General features: G+C 70.7%; 14 non-coding genes across 14 annotated transcripts; all 14 read right to left on the bottom strand.

The window, feature by feature from the left end:
- Positions 1-378: 378 nt before the first annotated feature.
- Positions 379-497, bottom strand: LOC135364974 (5S ribosomal RNA). Its single transcript, XR_010412782.1, has one exon. It is a non-coding gene; the product is annotated as a 5S ribosomal RNA (ribosomal RNA).
- Positions 498-2310: 1813 nt separating this feature from the next.
- On the bottom strand, positions 2311-2429 carry LOC135364973 (5S ribosomal RNA). Its single transcript, XR_010412781.1, has one exon. It is a non-coding gene; the product is annotated as a 5S ribosomal RNA (ribosomal RNA).
- Positions 2430-4240: 1811 nt separating this feature from the next.
- LOC135364972 (5S ribosomal RNA) lies at positions 4241-4359 on the bottom strand. The gene has a single exon (XR_010412780.1). It is a non-coding gene; the product is annotated as a 5S ribosomal RNA (ribosomal RNA).
- Positions 4360-6174: 1815 nt separating this feature from the next.
- Positions 6175-6293, bottom strand: LOC135364971 (5S ribosomal RNA). Its single transcript, XR_010412779.1, has one exon. It is a non-coding gene; the product is annotated as a 5S ribosomal RNA (ribosomal RNA).
- Positions 6294-8104: 1811 nt separating this feature from the next.
- LOC135364970 (5S ribosomal RNA) lies at positions 8105-8223 on the bottom strand. Its single transcript, XR_010412778.1, has one exon. It is a non-coding gene; the product is annotated as a 5S ribosomal RNA (ribosomal RNA).
- A 1825-nt stretch (positions 8224-10048) lies between these two features.
- Positions 10049-10167, bottom strand: LOC135364969 (5S ribosomal RNA). Its single transcript, XR_010412777.1, has one exon. It is a non-coding gene; the product is annotated as a 5S ribosomal RNA (ribosomal RNA).
- Positions 10168-11978: 1811 nt separating this feature from the next.
- Positions 11979-12097, bottom strand: LOC135364968 (5S ribosomal RNA). The gene has a single exon (XR_010412776.1). It is a non-coding gene; the product is annotated as a 5S ribosomal RNA (ribosomal RNA).
- A 1814-nt stretch (positions 12098-13911) lies between these two features.
- On the bottom strand, positions 13912-14030 carry LOC135364967 (5S ribosomal RNA). The gene has a single exon (XR_010412775.1). It is a non-coding gene; the product is annotated as a 5S ribosomal RNA (ribosomal RNA).
- A 1811-nt stretch (positions 14031-15841) lies between these two features.
- LOC135364966 (5S ribosomal RNA) lies at positions 15842-15960 on the bottom strand. Its single transcript, XR_010412774.1, has one exon. It is a non-coding gene; the product is annotated as a 5S ribosomal RNA (ribosomal RNA).
- Positions 15961-17775: 1815 nt separating this feature from the next.
- On the bottom strand, positions 17776-17894 carry LOC135364965 (5S ribosomal RNA). Its single transcript, XR_010412773.1, has one exon. It is a non-coding gene; the product is annotated as a 5S ribosomal RNA (ribosomal RNA).
- Positions 17895-19703: 1809 nt separating this feature from the next.
- Positions 19704-19822, bottom strand: LOC135364963 (5S ribosomal RNA). Its single transcript, XR_010412771.1, has one exon. It is a non-coding gene; the product is annotated as a 5S ribosomal RNA (ribosomal RNA).
- A 1817-nt stretch (positions 19823-21639) lies between these two features.
- On the bottom strand, positions 21640-21758 carry LOC135365014 (5S ribosomal RNA). The gene has a single exon (XR_010412822.1). It is a non-coding gene; the product is annotated as a 5S ribosomal RNA (ribosomal RNA).
- Positions 21759-23569: 1811 nt separating this feature from the next.
- Positions 23570-23688, bottom strand: LOC135364962 (5S ribosomal RNA). The gene has a single exon (XR_010412770.1). It is a non-coding gene; the product is annotated as a 5S ribosomal RNA (ribosomal RNA).
- A 1818-nt stretch (positions 23689-25506) lies between these two features.
- On the bottom strand, positions 25507-25625 carry LOC135364961 (5S ribosomal RNA). Its single transcript, XR_010412769.1, has one exon. It is a non-coding gene; the product is annotated as a 5S ribosomal RNA (ribosomal RNA).
- Positions 25626-27103: the final 1478 nt, after the last annotated feature.

The raw sequence follows: 27103 nt of genomic DNA, 5'->3' as shown, positions 1-27103 counted from the left end.
TGCCCAGAGCGGGTGCCGTCCGGCCCGCGCTGGCCCCGGCCCATCGGTGCCAGGGTCATCGTCGCCCTCCCGCGTTCCCTCCCTCCGAAGGCGTCGCCTTCGCCCACCCCGCCCGCCCCCATCGACCCCCAGCCCACCCCTCTGGATCCGGTGTGCGTGGGCGTGGTGGCTTGGAGGCCCAAGGGCTGGCTGGAAGACGCCTGCCCCTGCAGGGGGCACCTGCTGCGAGCCAGGGACTCGCGGTGCGGTGCGCGGCTGGCGAGGGGCCAGGGGGGCACGGGGCGTTTGGAGGAAGCCTAGTTGGGCAAGGGGGCGGGGTGCTGTGGCGGTAAAGGTATGGGAAGGGTGGCCCAAGGGGAAAGAAAAGGCAAAGAAAAAAGCCTACAGCACCCGGTATTCCCAGGCGGTCTCCCATCCAAGTACTAACCAGGCCCGACCCTGCTTAGCTTCCGAGATCAGACGAGATCGGGCGCGTTCAGGGTGGTATGGCCGTAGACGTGTGCGGCTGCCGCTGGCCGCCCTAAGAGCCTGCTCTGCGCCTCCCGGGCCCAGCCGTGCCCCTCCTCAGCCCTCACCCGAACCCCGCCTGCCCTGCGCCTTGCACCTGCCTGCCTGCCAGCCGCCCAGGGGACGTGGCCCCTCCGGTGCCCCGCAGTCGTGGAAGTCCGGGCGCTCTCCCTGCCGGGGACTCTCCAGTCCCGGGGGCCGCCGCCGCCCCACCGCCTCCTGGCTACCGGCATGGCAAAGGGAAGCGTCGGGGCGGGGCGCGGTGGGCGCGGCCCCTGAGGTGTTTTCCGCGCCCCCCACCCCCAGCGTCCCACCCGTCGCCCTAGGCCAAGCCAGGCCGGCCACCAGGCCTTTCTGCCTCTCCACCCCGCCTGGCTCCAAGCCAACCCGGAGCCACCGGCGCCCCCAGGGACCCTCCTCATCAGCCCAACCGCGTCGCCCTTCCTCCGCCACCCTTCCCCTGCCCACCCACCGACAAGAGGACCCGACTGAGGGACACCAGAAGCCGGCTGGCATAGACAGACGCACAGACCCACGGGGAAAGACAGAGACACGGACGGACGGACGGACGGAGATGTAGACAGAGAGGAAGAGAGGGACAGAGAGGGAGAACACAGACAGAGTATCCAACACACACCCCCGCTCTGGCCCCAAGACAGACAGACGCGGACCCTGACCTGGATGCGGACAGGGACGGAGACACAGGGGCACACCCCAGAAACAGACACACACACCACACACACACCACACACACCACACACACACCACACACACACACACACACACACAGAGGAAGAGACTGTGTTGGCTAGGCAGCTAGCCCTCCTCGGGAGGGTGGTCGTGCTTGGGTGGGCTCTGGGCACCGAGGAGCCCCCCGGGGCCGAGGTCGCGCAGCCAAGGCCTCAGGAGACCCGCCCTGCTCCCGTTCCCGCCCAGGACCCACTCTGGGCCTGGGGGCGTGCGGGCGATTCCTCCTCTGCTCTCGTCCTTTATTTGGGGGGCCGCTTTGGGGCGTGGTGCAGGGCCGCCCCCTCCCGCCGTCTTGCCGAGCGAGCGAGCCTCGCTGTGCGCTTCGCTGTTGCGGGGACACTGAGCACGGAGTCGGGGGCCAACGGGTGGTCCCGGGTGCCAACGGGGGAGGCCCCGGGCGGTCGGCCATCTTGTGTCCTGCCCACACGGAGCGAGGACCCCCGGCCTGGGGGCAGAGGGACGGTGTTCCGCGGGAAGGAAGGGAATGCCCGCGCGCGCGGGAGCGCAGCCCAGGGCGGGTGGGGAGAAGGTGGAGGCGGGCCCAGGCCTAAGGTGGGGCCGGTTGCCCGGTGCGCTTGTGCACTCGGGGCGGCCCAAGGGAATGGCTAGGGGCTCCGGGGATGAGGCCCCGAGGCGCAGGACCTTGGGAGGGCACGCCTGCCGAGACGGGGTGCCGTCCCGCCCGCGCTCCCCCCGCCCCAAGCCCGCGGGCGGTCCTCGCCGCCCTCCCCCTTTCCCTCCCTGCGAAGCCGCCGCCTCCGCCCACCCAGCCCGCCCCCACCTCCCCCAGCCCGCCCCTCTGGATCGGGTGTGCGTGGGCGTGGTGGCTGTGAGGTGGAAGGGCTGGGGGCTGCCTGCCGGTGCAGCGGGCACAAGCTGCGAGACAGGGACCCTCGGTGCGGTGCGCGGCTGGCGAGGGGCCAGGGGGGCACCGGGCGTTTGCAGGAGGCCTTGTTGGGCAAGGGGCGGAGGGGGCGGGGCGGGGGGGGGGGGACTGTGGCGGCGAAGGGAGAGGAAGGGAGGCCGAAGGGGAAAGAAAAGGCAAAGAAAAAAAGCCTACAGCACCCGGTATTCCCAGGCGGTCTCCCATCCAAGTACTAACCAGGCCCGACCCTGCTTAGCTTCCGAGATCAGACGAGATCGGGCGCGTTCAGGGTGGTATGGCCGTAGACGTGTGCCGCTGCCGCTGGCCGCCCTAAGAGCCTGCTCTGCGCCTCCGGGCCGCAGCCGTGCCCCTCCTCAGCCCCCAACCGCCCCACGCCTGCCCTGTGCCTTGCACCTGCCTGCCTGCCAAACCGCCCAGAGGACGTGGCGCCTCCAGCGCCCCGCAGTCGCGGAACACCGAGCGCTCTCACGGCCCGATACTCTCCAGACCCGGGGGCCGCCGCCTGGCTCCCGAGAGGGCCAAGGGGAGCGTCGGGGCGCGGGGGGCGTGGCCCGCGCGCTGTTCTCCGCGCCCCCCCACCCCCGGCGCCCCACCCGCCGCCCTTAGGGCAAGCCAGGCCCGCCACCAGGCCCTTCCGCCTCTCCACCCCGGCCTGGTTCCAAGCCAACCCGGAGCCACCGGCGCCCCCAGGGACCCTCCTCATCAGCCCAACCCCGTCGCCCTTCCTCCGCCACCCTTCCCCTGCCCACCCACCGACAAGAGGACCCGACTGAGGGACACCAGAAGCCGGCTGGCATAGACAGACGCACAGACCCACGGGGAAAGACAGAGACACGGACGGACGGAGATGTAGACAGAGAGGAAGAGAGAGACAGAGAGGGAGACACAGACAGAGTATCCAACACACGCCCCCGCTCTGGCCCCAAGACAGACAGACGCGGACCCTGACCTGGATGCGGACAGGGACGGAGACACAGGGGCACACCACAGAAACAGACACACACCCCCCACCCCACACCCCACACCCCACACACCCCACACACCCCCACACCCCCACACCCCCACCCACCCCCCCACCCATCCCCCCGCCCCCCCACACACACAAACAGGAGGAGACTGTGTTGGCTAGGCAGCTAGCCCTCGGGAGGGTGGTCGTGCTTGGGTGGGCTCTGGGCACCGAGGAGCCCCTCGGGGCCGAGATGCGCAGCCAAGGCGTCACGAGACCCGCTCTGCTCCCGTTCCCGCCCTGGACCCACTCTGGTCCTCGGGGCATGTGGGCGATTCCTCCTCTGCTGTCGTCCTTTATATGGGGGGCTGCTTTGGGGCGAGGTGCAGGGCGCCCCCCTCTCCCCATCTTGCTGAGCGAGCGAGCCTCGGTCTTCGCTTCGCTGTTGCAGGGAGACTAAGCACGGATTCTGGTGCCAGCGGGTGGTCCCGGGCGCCAAGGGGGGAGGCCCCGGGCGACCGGCCATCTTGTGTCCTGCCCACCCGGAGCGGGGACCCCCGGCACGGGGGCAAAGGGACGGTGTTCCAAGGGAAGGAAGGGAATGCCCGCGGGTGGGAGCGCACCCCAGGGCTGCTGGGGACAAGGTGGAGGCGGGCCCAGGCCTAAGGTGGGGCCAGTTGCCCAGTGCGGTCGTGCGCTCCGGGCGGCCCGATGGAATGGCTAGGGGATCTGGGGATGAGGGCCCGAGGCGCAGGACCATGGGAGGACACGCCTGCCCAGAGCGGGTGCCGTCCGGCCCGCGCTGGCCCCGGCCCATCGGTGCCAGGGTCATCGTCGCCCTCCCGCGTTCCCTCCCTCCGAAGGCGTCGCCTTCGCCCACCCCGCCCGCCCCCATCGACCCCCAGCCCACCCCTCTGGATCCGGTGTGCGTGGGCGTGGTGGCTTGGAGGCCCAAGGGCTGGCTGGAAGACGCCTGCCCCTGCAGGGGGCACCTGCTGCGAGCCAGGGACTCGCGGTGCGGTGCGCGGCTGGCGAGGGGCCAGGGGGGCACGGGGCGTTTGGAGGAAGCCTAGTTGGGCAAGGGGGCGGGGTGCTGTGGCGGTAAAGGTATGGGAAGGGTGGCCCAAGGGGAAAGAAAAGGCAAAGAAAAAAGCCTACAGCACCCGGTATTCCCAGGCGGTCTCCCATCCAAGTACTAACCAGGCCCGACCCTGCTTAGCTTCCGAGATCAGACGAGATCGGGCGCGTTCAGGGTGGTATGGCCGTAGACGTGTGCGGCTGCCGCTGGCCGCCCTAAGAGCCTGCTCTGCGCCTCCCGGGCCCAGCCGTGCCCCTCCTCAGCCCTCACCCGAACCCCGCCTGCCCTGCGCCTTGCACCTGCCTGCCTGCCAGCCGCCCAGGGGACGTGGCCCCTCCGGTGCCCCGCAGTCGTGGAAGTCCGGGCGCTCTCCCTGCCGGGGACTCTCCAGTCCCGGGGGCCGCCGCCGCCCCACCGCCTCCTGGCTACCGGCATGGCAAAGGGAAGCGTCGGGGCGGGGCGCGGTGGGCGCGGCCCCTGAGGTGTTTTCCGCGCCCCCCACCCCCAGCGTCCCACCCGTCGCCCTAGGCCAAGCCAGGCCGGCCACCAGGCCTTTCTGCCTCTCCACCCCGCCTGGCTCCAAGCCAACCCGGAGCCACCGGCGCCCCCAGGGACCCTCCTCATCAGCCCAACCCCGTCGCCCTTCCTCCGCCACCCTTCCCCTGCCCACCCACCGACAAGAGGACCCGACTGAGGGACACCAGAAGCCGGCTGGCATAGACAGACGCACAGACCCACGGGGAAAGACAGAGACACGGACGGACGGACGGACGGAGATGTAGACAGAGAGGAAGAGAGGGACAGAGAGGGAGAACACAGACAGAGTATCCAACACACACCCCCGCTCTGGCCCCAAGACAGACAGACGCGGACCCTGACCTGGATGCGGACAGGGACGGAGACACAGGGGCACACCCCAGAAACAGACACACACACCACACACACACCACACACACCACACACACACCACACACACACACACACACACACACAGAGGAAGAGACTGTGTTGGCTAGGCAGCTAGCCCTCCTCGGGAGGGTGGTCGTGCTTGGGTGGGCTCTGGGCACCGAGGAGCCCCCCGGGGCCGAGGTCGCGCAGCCAAGGCCTCAGGAGACCCGCCCTGCTCCCGTTCCCGCCCAGGACCCACTCTGGGCCTGGGGGCGTGCGGGCGATTCCTCCTCTGCTCTCGTCCTTTATTTGGGGGGCCGCTTTGGGGCGTGGTGCAGGGCCGCCCCCTCCCGCCGTCTTGCCGAGCGAGCGAGCCTCGCTGTGCGCTTCGCTGTTGCGGGGACACTGAGCACGGAGTCGGGGGCCAACGGGTGGTCCCGGGTGCCAACGGGGGAGGCCCCGGGCGGTCGGCCATCTTGTGTCCTGCCCACACGGAGCGAGGACCCCCGGCCTGGGGGCAGAGGGACGGTGTTCCGCGGGAAGGAAGGGAATGCCCGCGCGCGCGGGAGCGCAGCCCAGGGCGGGTGGGGAGAAGGTGGAGGCGGGCCCAGGCCTAAGGTGGGGCCGGTTGCCCGGTGCGCTTGTGCACTCGGGGCGGCCCAAGGGAATGGCTAGGGGCTCCGGGGATGAGGCCCCGAGGCGCAGGACCTTGGGAGGGCACGCCTGCCGAGACGGGGTGCCGTCCCGCCCGCGCTCCCCCCGCCCCAAGCCCGCGGGCGGTCCTCGCCGCCCTCCCCCTTTCCCTCCCTGCGAAGCCGCCGCCTCCGCCCACCCAGCCCGCCCCCACCTCCCCCAGCCCGCCCCTCTGGATCGGGTGTGCGTGGGCGTGGTGGCTGTGAGGTGGAAGGGCTGGGGGCTGCCTGCCGGTGCAGCGGGCACAAGCTGCGAGACAGGGACCCTCGGTGCGGTGCGCGGCTGGCGAGGGGCCAGGGGGGCACCGGGCGTTTGCAGGAGGCCTTGTTGGGCAAGGGGCGGAGGGGGCGGGGCGGGGGGGGGGGGACTGTGGCGGCGAAGGGAGAGGAAGGGAGGCCGAAGGGGAAAGAAAAGGCAAAGAAAAAAAGCCTACAGCACCCGGTATTCCCAGGCGGTCTCCCATCCAAGTACTAACCAGGCCCGACCCTGCTTAGCTTCCGAGATCAGACGAGATCGGGCGCGTTCAGGGTGGTATGGCCGTAGACGTGTGCCGCTGCCGCTGGCCGCCCTAAGAGCCTGCTCTGCGCCTCCGGGCCGCAGCCGTGCCCCTCCTCAGCCCCCAACCGCCCCACGCCTGCCCTGTGCCTTGCACCTGCCTGCCTGCCAAACCGCCCAGAGGACGTGGCGCCTCCAGCGCCCCGCAGTCGCGGAACACCGAGCGCTCTCACGGCCCGATACTCTCCAGACCCGGGGGCCGCCGCCTGGCTCCCGAGAGGGCCAAGGGGAGCGTCGGGGCGCGGGGGGCGTGGCCCGCGCGCTGTTCTCCGCGCCCCCCCACCCCCGGCGCCCCACCCGCCGCCCTTAGGGCAAGCCAGGCCCGCCACCAGGCCCTTCCGCCTCTCCACCCCGGCCTGGTTCCAAGCCAACCCGGAGCCACCGGCGCCCCCAGGGACCCTCCTCATCAGCCCAACCCCGTCGCCCTTCCTCCGCCACCCTTCCCCTGCCCACCCACCGACAAGAGGACCCGACTGAGGGACACCAGAAGCCGGCTGGCATAGACAGACGCACAGACCCACGGGGAAAGACAGAGACACGGACGGACGGAGATGTAGACAGAGAGGAAGAGAGAGACAGAGAGGGAGACACAGACAGAGTATCCAACACACGCCCCCGCTCTGGCCCCAAGACAGACAGACGCGGACCCTGACCTGGATGCGGACAGGGACGGAGACACAGGGGCACACCACAGAAACAGACACACACCCCCCACCCCACACCCCACACCCCACACACCCCACACACCCCCACACCCCCACACCCCCACCCACCCCCCCACCCATCCCCCCGCCCCCCCACACACACAAACAGGAGGAGACTGTGTTGGCTAGGCAGCTAGCCCTCGGGAGGGTGGTCGTGCTTGGGTGGGCTCTGGGCACCGAGGAGCCCCTCGGGGCCGAGATGCGCAGCCAAGGCGTCACGAGACCCGCTCTGCTCCCGTTCCCGCCCTGGACCCACTCTGGTCCTCGGGGCATGTGGGCGATTCCTCCTCTGCTGTCGTCCTTTATATGGGGGGCTGCTTTGGGGCGAGGTGCAGGGCGCCCCCCTCTCCCCATCTTGCTGAGCGAGCGAGCCTCGGTCTTCGCTTCGCTGTTGCAGGGAGACTAAGCACGGATTCTGGTGCCAGCGGGTGGTCCCGGGCGCCAAGGGGGGAGGCCCCGGGCGACCGGCCATCTTGTGTCCTGCCCACCCGGAGCGGGGACCCCCGGCACGGGGGCAAAGGGACGGTGTTCCAAGGGAAGGAAGGGAATGCCCGCGGGTGGGAGCGCACCCCAGGGCTGCTGGGGACAAGGTGGAGGCGGGCCCAGGCCTAAGGTGGGGCCAGTTGCCCAGTGCGGTCGTGCGCTCCGGGCGGCCCGATGGAATGGCTAGGGGATGTGGGGATGAGGGCCCGAGGCGCAGGACCATGGGAGGACACGCCTGCCCAGAGCGGGTGCCGTCCGGCCCGCGCTGGCCCCGGCCCATCGGTGCCAGGGTCTTCGTCGCCCTCCCGCGTTCCCTCCCTCCGAAGGCGTCGCCTTCGCCCACCCCGCCCGCCCCCATCGACCCCCAGCCCAGCCCTCTGGATCCGGTGTGCGTGGGCGTGGTGGCTTGGAGGCCCAAGGGCTGGCTGGAAGACGCCTGCCCCTGCAGGGGGCACCTGCTGCGAGCCAGGGACTCGCGGTGCGGTGCGCGGCTGGCGAGGGGCCAGGGGGGCACGGGGCGTTTGGAGGAAGCCTAGTTGGGCAAGGGGGCGGGGTGCTGTGGCGGTAAAGGTATGGGAAGGGTGGCCCAAGGGGAAAGAAAAGGCAAAGAAAAAAGCCTACAGCACCCGGTATTCCCAGGCGGTCTCCCATCCAAGTACTAACCAGGCCCGACCCTGCTTAGCTTCCGAGATCAGACGAGATCGGGCGCGTTCAGGGTGGTATGGCCGTAGACGTGTGCGGCTGCCGCTGGCCGCCCTAAGAGCCTGCTCTGCGCCTCCCGGGCCCAGCCGTGCCCCTCCTCAGCCCTCACCCGAACCCCGCCTGCCCTGCGCCTTGCACCTGCCTGCCTGCCAGCCGCCCAGGGGACGTGGCCCCTCCGGTGCCCCGCAGTCGTGGAAGTCCGGGCGCTCTCCCTGCCGGGGACTCTCCAGTCCCGGGGGCCGCCGCCGCCCCACCGCCTCCTGGCTACCGGCATGGCAAAGGGAAGCGTCGGGGCGGGGCGCGGTGGGCGCGGCCCCTGAGGTGTTTTCCGCGCCCCCCACCCCCACCCCCACCCCCAGCGTCCCACCCGTCGCCCTAGGCCAAGCCAGGCCGGCCACCAGGCCTTTCTGCCTCTCCACCCCGCCTGGCTCCAAGCCAACCCGGAGCCACCGGCGCCCCCAGGGACCCTCCTCATCAGCCCAACCCCGTCGCCCTTCCTCCGCCACCCTTCCCCTGCCCACCCACCGACAAGAGGACCCGACTGAGGGACACCAGAAGCCGGCTGGCATAGACAGACGCACAGACCCACGGGGAAAGACAGAGACACGGACGGACGGACGGACGGAGATGTAGACAGAGAGGAAGAGAGGGACAGAGAGGGAGAACACAGACAGAGTATCCAACACACACCCCCGCTCTGGCCCCAAGACAGACAGACGCGGACCCTGACCTGGATGCGGACAGGGACGGAGACACAGGGGCACACCCCAGAAACAGACACACACACCACACACACACCACACACACCACACACACACCACACACACACACACACACACACAGAGGAAGAGACTGTGTTGGCTAGGCAGCTAGCCCTCCTCGGGAGGGTGGTCGTGCTTGGGTGGGCTCTGGGCACCGAGGAGCCCCCCGGGGCCGAGGTCGCGCAGCCAAGGCCTCAGGAGACCCGCCCTGCTCCCGTTCCCGCCCAGGACCCACTCTGGGCCTGGGGGCGTGCGGGCGATTCCTCCTCTGCTCTCGTCCTTTATTTGGGGGGCCGCTTTGGGGCGTGGTGCAGGGCCGCCCCCTCCCGCCGTCTTGCCGAGCGAGCGAGCCTCGCTGTGCGCTTCGCTGTTGCGGGGACACTGAGCACGGAGTCGGGGGCCAACGGGTGGTCCCGGGTGCCAACGGGGGAGGCCCCGGGCGGTCGGCCATCTTGTGTCCTGCCCACACGGAGCGAGGACCCCCGGCCTGGGGGCAGAGGGACGGTGTTCCGCGGGAAGGAAGGGAATGCCCGCGCGCGCGGGAGCGCAGCCCAGGGCGGGTGGGGAGAAGGTGGAGGCGGGCCCAGGCCTAAGGTGGGGCCGGTTGCCCGGTGCGCTTGTGCACTCGGGGCGGCCCAAGGGAATGGCTAGGGGCTCCGGGGATGAGGCCCCGAGGCGCAGGACCTTGGGAGGGCACGCCTGCCGAGACGGGGTGCCGTCCCGCCCGCGCTCCCCCCGCCCCAAGCCCGCGGGCGGTCCTCGCCGCCCTCCCCCTTTCCCTCCCTGCGAAGCCGCCGCCTCCGCCCACCCAGCCCGCCCCCACCTCCCCCAGCCCGCCCCTCTGGATCGGGTGTGCGTGGGCGTGGTGGCTGTGAGGTGGAAGGGCTGGGGGCTGCCTGCCGGTGCAGCGGGCACAAGCTGCGAGACAGGGACCCTCGGTGCGGTGCGCGGCTGGCGAGGGGCCAGGGGGGCACCGGGCGTTTGCAGGAGGCCTTGTTGGGCAAGGGGCGGAGGGGGCGGGGCGGGGGGGGGGGGACTGTGGCGGCGAAGGGAGAGGAAGGGAGGCCGAAGGGGAAAGAAAAGGCAAAGAAAAAAAGCCTACAGCACCCGGTATTCCCAGGCGGTCTCCCATCCAAGTACTAACCAGGCCCGACCCTGCTTAGCTTCCGAGATCAGACGAGATCGGGCGCGTTCAGGGTGGTATGGCCGTAGACGTGTGCCGCTGCCGCTGGCCGCCCTAAGAGCCTGCTCTGCGCCTCCGGGCCGCAGCCGTGCCCCTCCTCAGCCCCCAACCGCCCCACGCCTGCCCTGTGCCTTGCACCTGCCTGCCTGCCAAACCGCCCAGAGGACGTGGCGCCTCCAGCGCCCCGCAGTCGCGGAACACCGAGCGCTCTCACGGCCCGATACTCTCCAGACCCGGGGGCCGCCGCCTGGCTCCCGAGAGGGCCAAGGGGAGCGTCGGGGCGCGGGGGGCGTGGCCCGCGCGCTGTTCTCCGCGCCCCCCCACCCCCGGCGCCCCACCCGCCGCCCTTAGGGCAAGCCAGGCCCGCCACCAGGCCCTTCCGCCTCTCCACCCCGGCCTGGTTCCAAGCCAACCCGGAGCCACCGGCGCCCCCAGGGACCCTCCTCATCAGCCCAACCCCGTCGCCCTTCCTCCGCCACCCTTCCCCTGCCCACCCACCGACAAGAGGACCCGACTGAGGGACACCAGAAGCCGGCTGGCATAGACAGACGCACAGACCCACGGGGAAAGACAGAGACACGGACGGACGGAGATGTAGACAGAGAGGAAGAGAGAGACAGAGAGGGAGACACAGACAGAGTATCCAACACACGCCCCCGCTCTGGCCCCAAGACAGACAGACGCGGACCCTGACCTGGATGCGGACAGGGACGGAGACACAGGGGCACACCACAGAAACAGACACACACCCCCCACCCCACACCCCACACCCCACACACCCCACACACCCCCACACCCCCACACCCCCACCCACCCCCCCACCCATCCCCCCGCCCCCCCACACACACAAACAGGAGGAGACTGTGTTGGCTAGGCAGCTAGCCCTCGGGAGGGTGGTCGTGCTTGGGTGGGCTCTGGGCACCGAGGAGCCCCTCGGGGCCGAGATGCGCAGCCAAGGCGTCACGAGACCCGCTCTGCTCCCGTTCCCGCCCTGGACCCACTCTGGTCCTCGGGGCATGTGGGCGATTCCTCCTCTGCTGTCGTCCTTTATATGGGGGGCTGCTTTGGGGCGAGGTGCAGGGCGCCCCCCTCTCCCCATCTTGCTGAGCGAGCGAGCCTCGGTCTTCGCTTCGCTGTTGCAGGGAGACTAAGCACGGATTCTGGTGCCAGCGGGTGGTCCCGGGCGCCAAGGGGGGAGGCCCCGGGCGACCGGCCATCTTGTGTCCTGCCCACCCGGAGCGGGGACCCCCGGCACGGGGGCAAAGGGACGGTGTTCCAAGGGAAGGAAGGGAATGCCCGCGGGTGGGAGCGCACCCCAGGGCTGCTGGGGACAAGGTGGAGGCGGGCCCAGGCCTAAGGTGGGGCCAGTTGCCCAGTGCGGTCGTGCGCTCCGGGCGGCCCGATGGAATGGCTAGGGGATCTGGGGATGAGGGCCCGAGGCGCAGGACCATGGGAGGACACGCCTGCCCAGAGCGGGTGCCGTCCGGCCCGCGCTGGCCCCGGCCCATCGGTGCCAGGGTCATCGTCGCCCTCCCGCGTTCCCTCCCTCCGAAGGCGTCGCCTTCGCCCACCCCGCCCGCCCCCATCGACCCCCAGCCCACCCCTCTGGATCCGGTGTGCGTGGGCGTGGTGGCTTGGAGGCCCAAGGGCTGGCTGGAAGACGCCTGCCCCTGCAGGGGGCACCTGCTGCGAGCCAGGGACTCGCGGTGCGGTGCGCGGCTGGCGAGGGGCCAGGGGGGCACGGGGCGTTTGGAGGAAGCCTAGTTGGGCAAGGGGGCGGGGTGCTGTGGCGGTAAAGGTATGGGAAGGGTGGCCCAAGGGGAAAGAAAAGGCAAAGAAAAAAGCCTACAGCACCCGGTATTCCCAGGCGGTCTCCCATCCAAGTACTAACCAGGCCCGACCCTGCTTAGCTTCCGAGATCAGACGAGATCGGGCGCGTTCAGGGTGGTATGGCCGTAGACGTGTGCGGCTGCCGCTGGCCGCCCTAAGAGCCTGCTCTGCGCCTCCCGGGCCCAGCCGTGCCCCTCCTCAGCCCTCACCCGAACCCCGCCTGCCCTGCGCCTTGCACCTGCCTGCCTGCCAGCCGCCCAGGGGACGTGGCCCCTCCGGTGCCCCGCAGTCGTGGAAGTCCGGGCGCTCTCCCTGCCGGGGACTCTCCAGTCCCGGGGGCCGCCGCCGCCCCACCGCCTCCTGGCTACCGGCATGGCAAAGGGAAGCGTCGGGGCGGGGCGCGGTGGGCGCGGCCCCTGAGGTGTTTTCCGCGCCCCCCACCCCCAGCGTCCCACCCGTCGCCCTAGGCCAAGCCAGGCCGGCCACCAGGCCTTTCTGCCTCTCCACCCCGCCTGGCTCCAAGCCAACCCGGAGCCACCGGCGCCCCCAGGGACCCTCCTCATCAGCCCAACCCCGTCGCCCTTCCTCCGCCACCCTTCCCCTGCCCACCCACCGACAAGAGGACCCGACTGAGGGACACCGGAAGCCGGCTGGCATAGACAGACGCACAGACCCACGGGGAAAGACAGAGACACGGACGGACGGACGGACGGAGATGTAGACAGAGAGGAAGAGAGGGACAGAGAGGGAGAACACAGACAGAGTATCCAACACACACCCCCGCTCTGGCCCCAAGACAGACAGACGCGGACCCTGACCTGGATGCGGACAGGGACGGAGACACAGGGGCACACCCCAGAAACAGACACACACACCACACACACACCACACACACCACACACACACCACACACACACACACACACACACACAGAGGAAGAGACTGTGTTGGCTAGGCAGCTAGCCCTCCTCGGGAGGGTGGTCGTGCTTGGGTGGGCTCTGGGCACCGAGGAGCCCCCCGGGGCCGAGGTCGCGCAGCCAAGGCCTCAGGAGACCCGCCCTGCTCCCGTTCCCGCCCAGGACCCACTCTGGGCCTGGGGGCGTGCGGGCGATTCCTCCTCTGCTCTCGTCCTTTATTTGGGGGGCCGCTTTGGGGCGTGGTGCAGGGCCGCCCCCTCCCGCCGTCTTGCCGAGCGAGCGAGCCTCGCTGTGCGCTTCGCTGTTGCGGGGACACTGAGCACGGAGTCGGGGGCCAACGGGTGGTCCCGGGTGCCAACGGGGGAGGCCCCGGGCGGTCGGCCATCTTGTGTCCTGCCCACACGGAGCGAGGACCCCCGGCCTGGGGGCAGAGGGACGGTGTTCCGCGGGAAGGAAGGGAATGCCCGCGCGCGCGGGAGCGCAGCCCAGGGCGGGTGGGGAGAAGGTGGAGGCGGGCCCAGGCCTAAGGTGGGGCCGGTTGCCCGGTGCGCTTGTGCACTCGGGGCGGCCCAAGGGAATGGCTAGGGGCTCCGGGGATGAGGCCCCGAGGCGCAGGACCTTGGGAGGGCACGCCTGCCGAGACGGGGTGCCGTCCCGCCCGCGCTCCCCCCGCCCCAAGCCCGCGGGCGGTCCTCGCCGCCCTCCCCCTTTCCCTCCCTGCGAAGCCGCCGCCTCCGCCCACCCAGCCCGCCCCCACCTCCCCCAGCCCGCCCCTCTGGATCGGGTGTGCGTGGGCGTGGTGGCTGTGAGGTGGAAGGGCTGGGGGCTGCCTGCCGGTGCAGCGGGCACAAGCTGCGAGACAGGGACCCTCGGTGCGGTGCGCGGCTGGCGAGGGGCCAGGGGGGCACCGGGCGTTTGCAGGAGGCCTTGTTGGGCAAGGGGCGGAGGGGGCGGGGCGGGGGGGGGGGACTGTGGCGGCGAAGGGAGAGGAAGGGAGGCCGAAGGGGAAAGAAAAGGCAAAGAAAAAAAGCCTACAGCACCCGGTATTCCCAGGCGGTCTCCCATCCAAGTACTAACCAGGCCCGACCCTGCTTAGCTTCCGAGATCAGACGAGATCGGGCGCGTTCAGGGTGGTATGGCCGTAGACGTGTGCCGCTGCCGCTGGCCGCCCTAAGAGCCTGCTCTGCGCCTCCGGGCCGCAGCCGTGCCCCTCCTCAGCCCCCAACCGCCCCACGCCTGCCCTGTGCCTTGCACCTGCCTGCCTGCCAAACCGCCCAGAGGACGTGGCGCCTCCAGCGCCCCGCAGTCGCGGAACACCGAGCGCTCTCACGGCCCGATACTCTCCAGACCCGGGGGCCGCCGCCTGGCTCCCGAGAGGGCCAAGGGGAGCGTCGGGGCGCGGGGGGCGTGGCCCGCGCGCTGTTCTCCGCGCCCCCCCACCCCCGGCGCCCCACCCGCCGCCCTTAGGGCAAGCCAGGCCCGCCACCAGGCCCTTCCGCCTCTCCACCCCGGCCTGGTTCCAAGCCAACCCGGAGCCACCGGCGCCCCCAGGGACCCTCCTCATCAGCCCAACCCCGTCGCCCTTCCTCCGCCACCCTTCCCCTGCCCACCCACCGACAAGAGGACCCGACTGAGGGACACCAGAAGCCGGCTGGCATAGACAGACGCACAGACCCACGGGGAAAGACAGAGACACGGACGGACGGAGATGTAGACAGAGAGGAAGAGAGAGACAGAGAGGGAGACACAGACAGAGTATCCAACACACGCCCCCGCTCTGGCCCCAAGACAGACAGACGCGGACCCTGACCTGGATGCGGACAGGGACGGAGACACAGGGGCACACCACAGAAACAGACACACACCCCCCACCCCACACCCCACACCCCACACACCCCACACACCCCCACACCCCCACCCCCCCACCCACCCCCCCACCCATCCCCCCGCCCCCCCACACACACAAACAGGAGGAGACTGTGTTGGCTAGGCAGCTAGCCCTCGGGAGGGTGGTCGTGCTTGGGTGGGCTCTGGGCACCGAGGAGCCCCTCGGGGCCGAGATGCGCAGCCAAGGCGTCACGAGACCCGCTCTGCTCCCGTTCCCGCCCTGGACCCACTCTGGTCCTCGGGGCATGTGGGCGATTCCTCCTCTGCTGTCGTCCTTTATATGGGGGGCTGCTTTGGGGCGAGGTGCAGGGCGCCCCCCTCTCCCCATCTTGCTGAGCGAGCGAGCCTCGGTCTTCGCTTCGCTGTTGCAGGGAGACTAAGCACGGATTCTGGTGCCAGCGGGTGGTCCCGGGCGCCAAGGGGGGAGGCCCCGGGCGACCGGCCATCTTGTGTCCTGCCCACCCGGAGCGGGGACCCCCGGCACGGGGGCAAAGGGACGGTGTTCCAAGGGAAGGAAGGGAATGCCCGCGGGTGGGAGCGCACCCCAGGGCTGCTGGGGACAAGGTGGAGGCGGGCCCAGGCCTAAGGTGGGGCCAGTTGCCCAGTGCGGTCGTGCGCTCCGGGCGGCCCGATGGAATGGCTAGGGGATCTGGGGATGAGGGCCCGAGGCGCAGGACCATGGGAGGACACGCCTGCCCAGAGCGGGTGCCGTCCGGCCCGCGCTGGCCCCGGCCCATCGGTGCCAGGGTCATCGTCGCCCTCCCGCGTTCCCTCCCTCCGAAGGCGTCGCCTTCGCCCACCCCGCCCGCCCCCATCGACCCCCAGCCCAGCCCTCTGGATCCGGTGTGCGTGGGCGTGGTGGCTTGGAGGCCCAAGGGCTGGCTGGAAGACGCCTGCCCCTGCAGGGGGCACCTGCTGCGAGCCAGGGACTCGCGGTGCGGTGCGCGGCTGGCGAGGGGCCAGGGGGGCACGGGGCGTTTGGAGGAAGCCTAGTTGGGCAAGGGGGCGGGGTGCTGTGGCGGTAAAGGTATGGGAAGGGTGGCCCAAGGGGAAAGAAAAGGCAAAGAAAAAAGCCTACAGCACCCGGTATTCCCAGGCGGTCTCCCATCCAAGTACTAACCAGGCCCGACCCTGCTTAGCTTCCGAGATCAGACGAGATCGGGCGCGTTCAGGGTGGTATGGCCGTAGACGTGTGCGGCTGCCGCTGGCCGCCCTAAGAGCCTGCTCTGCGCCTCCCGGGCCCAGCCGTGCCCCTCCTCAGCCCTCACCCGAACCCCGCCTGCCCTGCGCCTTGCACCTGCCTGCCTGCCAGCCGCCCAGGGGACGTGGCCCCTCCGGTGCCCCGCAGTCGTGGAAGTCCGGGCGCTCTCCCTGCCGGGGACTCTCCAGTCCCGGGGGCCGCCGCCGCCCCACCGCCTCCTGGCTACCGGCATGGCAAAGGGAAGCGTCGGGGCGGGGCGCGGTGGGCGCGGCCCCTGAGGTGTTTTCCGCGCCCCCCACCCCCAGCGTCCCACCCGTCGCCCTAGGCCAAGCCAGGCCGGCCACCAGGCCTTTCTGCCTCTCCACCCCGCCTGGCTCCAAGCCAACCCGGAGCCACCGGCGCCCCCAGGGACCCTCCTCATCAGCCCAACCCCGTCGCCCTTCCTCCGCCACCCTTCCCCTGCCCACCCACCGACAAGAGGACCCGACTGAGGGACACCGGAAGCCGGCTGGCATAGACAGACGCACAGACCCACGGGGAAAGACAGAGACACGGACGGACGGACGGACGGAGATGTAGACAGAGAGGAAGAGAGGGACAGAGAGGGAGAACACAGACAGAGTATCCAACACACACCCCCGCTCTGGCCCCAAGACAGACAGACGCGGACCCTGACCTGGATGCGGACAGGGACGGAGACACAGGGGCACACCCCAGAAACAGACACACACACCACACACACACCACACACACCACACACACACCACACACACACACACACACACACACAGAGGAAGAGACTGTGTTGGCTAGGCAGCTAGCCCTCCTCGGGAGGGTGGTCGTGCTTGGGTGGGCTCTGGGCACCGAGGAGCCCCCCGGGGCCGAGGTCGCGCAGCCAAGGCCTCAGGAGACCCGCCCTGCTCCCGTTCCCGCCCAGGACCCACTCTGGGCCTGGGGGCGTGCGGGCGATTCCTCCTCTGCTCTCGTCCTTTATTTGGGGGGCCGCTTTGGGGCGTGGTGCAGGGCCGCCCCCTCCCGCCGTCTTGCCGAGCGAGCGAGCCTCGCTGTGCGCTTCGCTGTTGCGGGGACACTGAGCACGGAGTCGGGGGCCAACGGGTGGTCCCGGGTGCCAACGGGGGAGGCCCCGGGCGGTCGGCCATCTTGTGTCCTGCCCACACGGAGCGAGGACCCCCGGCCTGGGGGCAGAGGGACGGTGTTCCGCGGGAAGGAAGGGAATGCCCGCGCGCGCGGGAGCGCAGCCCAGGGCGGGTGGGGAGAAGGTGGAGGCGGGCCCAGGCCTAAGGTGGGGCCGGTTGCCCGGTGCGCTTGTGCACTCGGGGCGGCCCAAGGGAATGGCTAGGGGCTCCGGGGATGAGGCCCCGAGGCGCAGGACCTTGGGAGGGCACGCCTGCCGAGACGGGGTGCCGTCCCGCCCGCGCTCCCCCCGCCCCAAGCCCGCGGGCGGTCCTCGCCGCCCTCCCCCTTTCCCTCCCTGCGAAGCCGCCGCCTCCGCCCACCCAGCCCGCCCCCACCTCCCCCAGCCCGCCCCTCTGGATCGGGTGTGCGTGGGCGTGGTGGCTGTGAGGTGGAAGGGCTGGGGGCTGCCTGCCGGTGCAGCGGGCACAAGCTGCGAGACAGGGACCCTCGGTGCGGTGCGCGGCTGGCGAGGGGCCAGGGGGGCACCGGGCGTTTGCAGGAGGCCTTGTTGGGCAAGGGGCGGAGGGGGCGGGGCGGGGGGGGGGGGACTGTGGCGGCGAAGGGAGAGGAAGGGAGGCCGAAGGGGAAAGAAAAGGCAAAGAAAAAAAGCCTACAGCACCCGGTATTCCCAGGCGGTCTCCCATCCAAGTACTAACCAGGCCCGACCCTGCTTAGCTTCCGAGATCAGACGAGATCGGGCGCGTTCAGGGTGGTATGGCCGTAGACGTGTGCCGCTGCCGCTGGCCGCCCTAAGAGCCTGCTCTGCGCCTCCGGGCCGCAGCCGTGCCCCTCCTCAGCCCCCAACCGCCCCACGCCTGCCCTGTGCCTTGCACCTGCCTGCCTGCCAAACCGCCCAGAGGACGTGGCGCCTCCAGCGCCCCGCAGTCGCGGAACACCGAGCGCTCTCACGGCCCGATACTCTCCAGACCCGGGGGCCGCCGCCTGGCTCCCGAGAGGGCCAAGGGGAGCGTCGGGGCGCGGGGGGCGTGGCCCGCGCGCTGTTCTCCGCGCCCCCCCACCCCCGGCGCCCCACCCGCCGCCCTTAGGGCAAGCCAGGCCCGCCACCAGGCCCTTCCGCCTCTCCACCCCGGCCTGGTTCCAAGCCAACCCGGAGCCACCGGCGCCCCCAGGGACCCTCCTCATCAGCCCAACCCCGTCGCCCTTCCTCCGCCACCCTTCCCCTGCCCACCCACCGACAAGAGGACCCGACTGAGGGACACCAGAAGCCGGCTGGCATAGACAGACGCACAGACCCACGGGGAAAGACAGAGACACGGACGGACGGAGATGTAGACAGAGAGGAAGAGAGAGACAGAGAGGGAGACACAGACAGAGTATCCAACACACGCCCCCGCTCTGGCCCCAAGACAGACAGACGCGGACCCTGACCTGGATGCGGACAGGGACGGAGACACAGGGGCACACCACAGAAACAGACACACACCCCCCACCCCACACCCCACACCCCACACACCCCCCACACCCCCACACCCCCACACCCCCACCCACCCCCCCACCCATCCCCCCCCACACACACACACAAACAGGAGGAGACTGTGTTGGCTAGGCAGCTAGCCCTCGGGAGGGTGGTCGTGCTTGGGTGGGCTCTGGGCACCGAGGAGCCCCTCGGGGCCGAGATGCGCAGCCAAGGCGTCACGAGACCCGCTCTGCTCCCGTTCCCGCCCTGGACCCACTCTGGTCCTCGGGGCATGTGGGCGATTCCTCCTCTGCTGTCGTCCTTTATATGGGGGGCTGCTTTGGGGCGAGGTGCAGGGCGCCCCCCTCTCCCCATCTTGCTGAGCGAGCGAGCCTCGGTCTTCGCTTCGCTGTTGCAGGGAGACTAAGCACGGATTCTGGTGCCAGCGGGTGGTCCCGGGCGCCAAGGGGGGAGGCCCCGGGCGACCGGCCATCTTGTGTCCTGCCCACCCGGAGCGGGGACCCCCGGCACGGGGGCAAAGGGACGGTGTTCCAAGGGAAGGAAGGGAATGCCCGCGGGTGGGAGCGCACCCCAGGGCTGCTGGGGACAAGGTGGAGGCGGGCCCAGGCCTAAGGTGGGGCCAGTTGCCCAGTGCGGTCGTGCGCTCCGGGCGGCCCGATGGAATGGCTAGGGGATGTGGGGATGAGGGCCCGAGGCGCAGGACCATGGGAGGACACGCCTGCCCAGAGCGGGTGCCGTCCGGCCCGCGCTGGCCCCGGCCCATCGGTGCCAGGGTCATCGTCGCCCTCCCGCGTTCCCTCCCTCCGAAGGCGTCGCCTTCGCCCACCCCGCCCGCCCCCATCGACCCCCAGCCCAGCCCTCTGGATCCGGTGTGCGTGGGCGTGGTGGCTTGGAGGCCCAAGGGCTGGCTGGAAGACGCCTGCCCCTGCAGGGGGCACCTGCTGCGAGCCAGGGACTCGCGGTGCGGTGCGCGGCTGGCGAGGGGCCAGGGGGGCACGGGGCGTTTGGAGGAAGCCTAGTTGGGCAAGGGGGCGGGGTGCTGTGGCGGTAAAGGTATGGGAAGGGTGGCCCAAGGGGAAAGAAAAGGCAAAGAAAAAAGCCTACAGCACCCGGTATTCCCAGGCGGTCTCCCATCCAAGTACTAACCAGGCCCGACCCTGCTTAGCTTCCGAGATCAGACGAGATCGGGCGCGTTCAGGGTGGTATGGCCGTAGACGTGTGCGGCTTCCGCTGGCCGCCCTAAGAGCCTGCTCTGCGCCTCCCGGGCCCAGCCGTGCCCCTCCTCAGCCCTCACCCGAACCCCGCCTGCCCTGCGCCTTGCACCTGCCTGCCTGCCAGCCGCCCAGGGGACGTGGCCCCTCCGGTGCCCCGCAGTCGTGGAAGTCCGGGCGCTCTCCCTGCCGGGGACTCTCCAGTCCCGGGGGCCGCCGCCGCCCCACCGCCTCCTGGCTACCGGCATGGCAAAGGGAAGCGTCGGGGCGGGGCGCGGTGGGCGCGGCCCCTGAGGTGTTTTCCGCGCCCCCCACCCCCAGCGTCCCACCCGTCGCCCTAGGCCAAGCCAGGCCGGCCACCAGGCCTTTCTGCCTCTCCACCCCGCCTGGCTCCAAGCCAACCCGGAGCCACCGGCGCCCCCAGGGACCCTCCTCATCAGCCCAACCCCGTCGCCCTTCCTCCGCCACCCTTCCCCTGCCCACCCACCGACAAGAGGACCCGACTGAGGGACACCGGAAGCCGGCTGGCATAGACAGACGCACAGACCCACGGGGAAAGACAGAGACACGGACGGACGGACGGACGGACGGAGATGTAGACAGAGAGGAAGAGAGGGACAGAGAGGGAGAACACAGACAGAGTATCCAACACACACCCCCGCTCTGGCCCCAAGACAGACAGACGCGGACCCTGACCTGGATGCGGACAGGGACGGAGACACAGGGGCACACCCCAGAAACAGACACACACACCACACACACACCACACACACCACACACACACCACACACACACACACACACACACACAGAGGAAGAGACTGTGTTGGCTAGGCAGCTAGCCCTCCTCGGGAGGGTGGTCGTGCTTGGGTGGGCTCTGGGCACCGAGGAGCCCCCCGGGGCCGAGGTCGCGCAGCCAAGGCCTCAGGAGACCCGCCCTGCTCCCGTTCCCGCCCAGGACCCACTCTGGGCCTGGGGGCGTGCGGGCGATTCCTCCTCTGCTCTCGTCCTTTATTTGGGGGGCCGCTTTGGGGCGTGGTGCAGGGCCGCCCCCTCCCGCCGTCTTGCCGAGCGAGCGAGCCTCGCTGTGCGCTTCGCTGTTGCGGGGACACTGAGCACGGAGTCGGGGGCCAACGGGTGGTCCCGGGTGCCAACGGGGGAGGCCCCGGGCGGTCGGCCATCTTGTGTCCTGCCCACACGGAGCGAGGACCCCCGGCCTGGGGGCAGAGGGACGGTGTTCCGCGGGAAGGAAGGGAATGCCCGCGCGCGCGGGAGCGCAGCCCAGGGCGGGTGGGGAGAAGGTGGAGGCGGGCCCAGGCCTAAGGTGGGGCCGGTTGCCCGGTGCGCTTGTGCACTCGGGGCGGCCCAAGGGAATGGCTAGGGGCTCCGGGGATGAGGCCCCGAGGCGCAGGACCTTGGGAGGGCACGCCTGCCGAGACGGGGTGCCGTCCCGCCCGCGCTCCCCCCGCCCCAAGCCCGCGGGCGGTCCTCGCCGCCCTCCCCCTTTCCCTCCCTGCGAAGCCGCCGCCTCCGCCCACCCAGCCCGCCCCCACCTCCCCCAGCCCGCCCCTCTGGATCGGGTGTGCGTGGGCGTGGTGGCTGTGAGGTGGAAGGGCTGGGGGCTGCCTGCCGGTGCAGCGGGCACAAGCTGCGAGACAGGGACCCTCGGTGCGGTGCGCGGCTGGCGAGGGGCCAGGGGGGCACCGGGCGTTTGCAGGAGGCCTTGTTGGGCAAGGGGCGGAGGGGGCGGGGCGGGGGGGGGGACTGTGGCGGCGAAGGGAGAGGAAGGGAGGCCGAAGGGGAAAGAAAAGGCAAAGAAAAAAAGCCTACAGCACCCGGTATTCCCAGGCGGTCTCCCATCCAAGTACTAACCAGGCCCGACCCTGCTTAGCTTCCGAGGTCAGACGAGATCGGGCGCGTTCAGGGTGGTATGGCCGTAGACGTGTGCCGCTGCCGCTGGCCGCCCTAAGAGCCTGCTCTGCGCCTCCGGGCCGCAGCCGTGCCCCTCCTCAGCCCCCAACCGCCCCACGCCTGCCCTGTGCCTTGCACCTGCCTGCCTGCCAAACCGCCCAGAGGACGTGGCGCCTCCAGCGCCCCGCAGTCGCGGAACACCGAGCGCTCTCACGGCCCGATACTCTCCAGACCCGGGGGCCGCCGCCTGGCTCCCGAGAGGGCCAAGGGGAGCGTCGGGGCGCGGGGGGCGTGGCCCGCGCGCTGTTCTCCGCGCCCCCCCACCCCCGGCGCCCCACCCGCCGCCCTTAGGGCAAGCCAGGCCCGCCACCAGGCCCTTCCGCCTCTCCACCCCGGCCTGGTTCCAAGCCAACCCGGAGCCACCGGCGCCCCCAGGGACCCTCCTCATCAGCCCAACCCCGTCGCCCTTCCTCCGCCACCCTTCCCCTGCCCACCCACCGACAAGAGGACCCGACTGAGGGACACCAGAAGCCGGCTGGCATAGACAGACGCACAGACCCACGGGGAAAGACAGAGACACGGACGGACGGAGATGTAGACAGAGAGGAAGAGAGAGACAGAGAGGGAGACACAGACAGAGTATCCAACACACGCCCCCGCTCTGGCCCCAAGACAGACAGACGCGGACCCTGACCTGGATGCGGACAGGGACGGAGACACAGGGGCACACCACAGAAACAGACACACACCCCCCACCCCACACCCCACACCCCACACACCCCACACACCCCCACACCCCCACACCCCCACCCACCCCCCCACCCATCCCCCCGCCCCCCCACACACACAAACAGGAGGAGACTGTGTTGGCTAGGCAGCTAGCCCTCGGGAGGGTGGTCGTGCTTGGGTGGGCTCTGGGCACCGAGGAGCCCCTCGGGGCCGAGATGCGCAGCCAAGGCGTCACGAGACCCGCTCTGCTCCCGTTCCCGCCCTGGACCCACTCTGGTCCTCGGGGCATGTGGGCGATTCCTCCTCTGCTGTCGTCCTTTATATGGGGGGCTGCTTTGGGGCGAGGTGCAGGGCGCCCCCCTCTCCCCATCTTGCTGAGCGAGCGAGCCTCGGTCTTCGCTTCGCTGTTGCAGGGAGACTAAGCACGGATTCTGGTGCCAGCGGGTGGTCCCGGGCGCCAAGGGGGGAGGCCCCGGGCGACCGGCCATCTTGTGTCCTGCCCACCCGGAGCGGGGACCCCCGGCACGGGGGCAAAGGGACGGTGTTCCAAGGGAAGGAAGGGAATGCCCGCGGGTGGGAGCGCACCCCAGGGCTGCTGGGGACAAGGTGGAGGCGGGCCCAGGCCTAAGGTGGGGCCAGTTGCCCAGTGCGGTCGTGCGCTCCGGGCGGCCCGATGGAATGGCTAGGGGATGTGGGGATGAGGGCCCGAGGCGCAGGACCATGGGAGGACACGCCTGCCCAGAGCGGGTGCCGTCCGGCCCGCGCTGGCCCCGGCCCATCGGTGCCAGGGTCATCGTCGCCCTCCCGCGTTCCCTCCCTCCGAAGGCGTCGCCTTCGCCCACCCCGCCCGCCCCCATCGACCCCCAGCCCACCCCTCTGGATCCGGTGTGCGTGGGCGTGGTGGCTTGGAGGCCCAAGGGCTGGCTGGAAGACGCCTGCCCCTGCAGGGGGCACCTGCTGCGAGCCAGGGACTCGCGGTGCGGTGCGCGGCTGGCGAGGGGCCAGGGGGGCACGGGGCGTTTGGAGGAAGCCTAGTTGGGCAAGGGGGCGGGGTGCTGTGGCGGTAAAGGTATGGGAAGGGTGGCCCAAGGGGAAAGAAAAGGCAAAGAAAAAAGCCTACAGCACCCGGTATTCCCAGGCGGTCTCCCATCCAAGTACTAACCAGGCCCGACCCTGCTTAGCTTCCGAGATCAGACGAGATCGGGCGCGTTCAGGGTGGTATGGCCGTAGACGTGTGCGGCTTCCGCTGGCCGCCCTAAGAGCCTGCTCTGCGCCTCCCGGGCCCAGCCGTGCCCCTCCTCAGCCCTCACCCGAACCCCGCCTGCCCTGCGCCTTGCACCTGCCTGCCTGCCAGCCGCCCAGGGGACGTGGCCCCTCCGGTGCCCCGCAGTCGTGGAAGTCCGGGCGCTCTCCCTGCCGGGGACTCTCCAGTCCCGGGGGCCGCCGCCGCCCCACCGCCTCCTGGCTACCGGCATGGCAAAGGGAAGCGTCGGGGCGGGGCGCGGTGGGCGCGGCCCCTGAGGTGTTTTCCGCGCCCCCCACCCCCAGCGTCCCACCCGTCGCCCTAGGCCAAGCCAGGCCGGCCACCAGGCCTTTCTGCCTCTCCACCCCGCCTGGCTCCAAGCCAACCCGGAGCCACCGGCGCCCCCAGGGACCCTCCTCATCAGCCCAACCCCGTCGCCCTTCCTCCGCCACCCTTCCCCTGCCCACCCACCGACAAGAGGACCCGACTGAGGGACACCGGAAGCCGGCTGGCATAGACAGACGCACAGACCCACGGGGAAAGACAGAGACACGGACGGACGGACGGACGGACGGAGATGTAGACAGAGAGGAAGAGAGGGACAGAGAGGGAGAACACAGACAGAGTATCCAACACACACCCCCGCTCTGGCCCCAAGACAGACAGACGCGGACCCTGACCTGGATGCGGACAGGGACGGAGACACAGGGGCACACCCCAGAAACAGACACACACACCACACACACACCACACACACCACACACACACCACACACACACACACACACACACACAGAGGAAGAGACTGTGTTGGCTAGGCAGCTAGCCCTCCTCGGGAGGGTGGTCGTGCTTGGGTGGGCTCTGGGCACCGAGGAGCCCCCCGGGGCCGAGGTCGCGCAGCCAAGGCCTCAGGAGACCCGCCCTGCTCCCGTTCCCGCCCAGGACCCACTCTGGGCCTGGGGGCGTGCGGGCGATTCCTCCTCTGCTCTCGTCCTTTATTTGGGGGGCCGCTTTGGGGCGTGGTGCAGGGCCGCCCCCTCCCGCCGTCTTGCCGAGCGAGCGAGCCTCGCTGTGCGCTTCGCTGTTGCGGGGACACTGAGCACGGAGTCGGGGGCCAACGGGTGGTCCCGGGTGCCAACGGGGGAGGCCCCGGGCGGTCGGCCATCTTGTGTCCTGCCCACACGGAGCGAGGACCCCCGGCCTGGGGGCAGAGGGACGGTGTTCCGCGGGAAGGAAGGGAATGCCCGCGCGCGCGGGAGCGCAGCCCAGGGCGGGTGGGGAGAAGGTGGAGGCGGGCCCAGGCCTAAGGTGGGGCCGGTTGCCCGGTGCGCTTGTGCACTCGGGGCGGCCCAAGGGAATGGCTAGGGGCTCCGGGGATGAGGCCCCGAGGCGCAGGACCTTGGGAGGGCACGCCTGCCGAGACGGGGTGCCGTCCCGCCCGCGCTCCCCCCGCCCCAAGCCCGCGGGCGGTCCTCGCCGCCCTCCCCCTTTCCCTCCCTGCGAAGCCGCCGCCTCCGCCCACCCAGCCCGCCCCCACCTCCCCCAGCCCGCCCCTCTGGATCGGGTGTGCGTGGGCGTGGTGGCTGTGAGGTGGAAGGGCTGGGGGCTGCCTGCCGGTGCAGCGGGCACAAGCTGCGAGACAGGGACCCTCGGTGCGGTGCGCGGCTGGCGAGGGGCCAGGGGGGCACCGGGCGTTTGCAGGAGGCCTTGTTGGGCAAGGGGCGGAGGGGGCGGGGCGGGGGGGGGGGACTGTGGCGGCGAAGGGAGAGGAAGGGAGGCCGAAGGGGAAAGAAAAGGCAAAGAAAAAAAGCCTACAGCACCCGGTATTCCCAGGCGGTCTCCCATCCAAGTACTAACCAGGCCCGACCCTGCTTAGCTTCCGAGATCAGACGAGATCGGGCGCGTTCAGGGTGGTATGGCCGTAGACGTGTGCCGCTGCCGCTGGCCGCCCTAAGAGCCTGCTCTGCGCCTCCGGGCCGCAGCCGTGCCCCTCCTCAGCCCCCAACCGCCCCACGCCTGCCCTGTGCCTTGCACCTGCCTGCCTGCCAAACCGCCCAGAGGACGTGGCGCCTCCAGCGCCCCGCAGTCGCGGAACACCGAGCGCTCTCACGGCCCGATACTCTCCAGACCCGGGGGCCGCCGCCTGGCTCCCGAGAGGGCCAAGGGGAGCGTCGGGGCGCGGGGGGCGTGGCCCGCGCGCTGTTCTCCGCGCCCCCCCACCCCCGGCGCCCCACCCGCCGCCCTTAGGGCAAGCCAGGCCCGCCACCAGGCCCTTCCGCCTCTCCACCCCGGCCTGGTTCCAAGCCAACCCGGAGCCACCGGCGCCCCCAGGGACCCTCCTCATCAGCCCAACCCCGTCGCCCTTCCTCCGCCACCCTTCCCCTGCCCACCCACCGACAAGAGGACCCGACTGAGGGACACCAGAAGCCGGCTGGCATAGACAGACGCACAGACCCACGGGGAAAGACAGAGACACGGACGGACGGAGATGTAGACAGAGAGGAAGAGAGAGACAGAGAGGGAGACACAGACAGAGTATCCAACACACGCCCCCGCTCTGGCCCCAAGACAGACAGACGCGGACCCTGACCTGGATGCGGACAGGGACGGAGACACAGGGGCACACCACAGAAACAGACACACACCCCCCACCCCACACCCCACACCCCACACACCCCCCACACCCCCACACCCCCACCCCCCCACCCACCCCCCCACCCATCCCCCCGCCCCCCCCCACACACAAACAGGAGGAGACTGTGTTGGCTAGGCAGCTAGCCCTCGGGAGGGTGGTCGTGCTTGGGTGGGCTCTGGGCACCGAGGAGCCCCTCGGGGCCGAGATGCGCAGCCAAGGCGTCACGAGACCCGCTCTGCTCCCGTTCCCGCCCTGGACCCACTCTGGTCCTCGGGGCATGTGGGCGATTCCTCCTCTGCTGTCGTCCTTTATATGGGGGGCTGCTTTGGGGCGAGGTGCAGGGCGCCCCCCTCTCCCCATCTTGCTGAGCGAGCGAGCCTCGGTCTTCGCTTCGCTGTTGCAGGGAGACTAAGCACGGATTCTGGTGCCAGCGGGTGGTCCCGGGCGCCAAGGGGGGAGGCCCCGGGCGACCGGCCATCTTGTGTCCTGCCCACCCGGAGCGGGGACCCCCGGCACGGGGGCAAAGGGACGGTGTTCCAAGGGAAGGAAGGGAATGCCCGCGGGTGGGAGCGCACCCCAGGGCTGCTGGGGACAAGGTGGAGGCGGGCCCAGGCCTAAGGTGGGGCCAGTTGCCCAGTGCGGTCGTGCGCTCCGGGCGGCCCGATGGAATGGCTAGGGGATGTGGGGATGAGGGCCCGAGGCGCAGGACCATGGGAGGACACGCCTGCCCAGAGCGGGTGCCGTCCGGCCCGCGCTGGCCCCGGCCCATC

The sequence above is a fragment of the Mirounga angustirostris genome, unplaced genomic scaffold (genome assembly GCF_029215605.1).
Source record: "Mirounga angustirostris isolate CCGP_5_RB_7025 unplaced genomic scaffold, mMirAng1.0.hap1 SCAF_6, whole genome shotgun sequence".
In the NCBI taxonomy this organism is placed as follows: domain Eukaryota; kingdom Metazoa; phylum Chordata; class Mammalia; order Carnivora; family Phocidae; genus Mirounga; species Mirounga angustirostris.
This window is presented reverse-complemented; position numbering and strand designations above follow the sequence as displayed.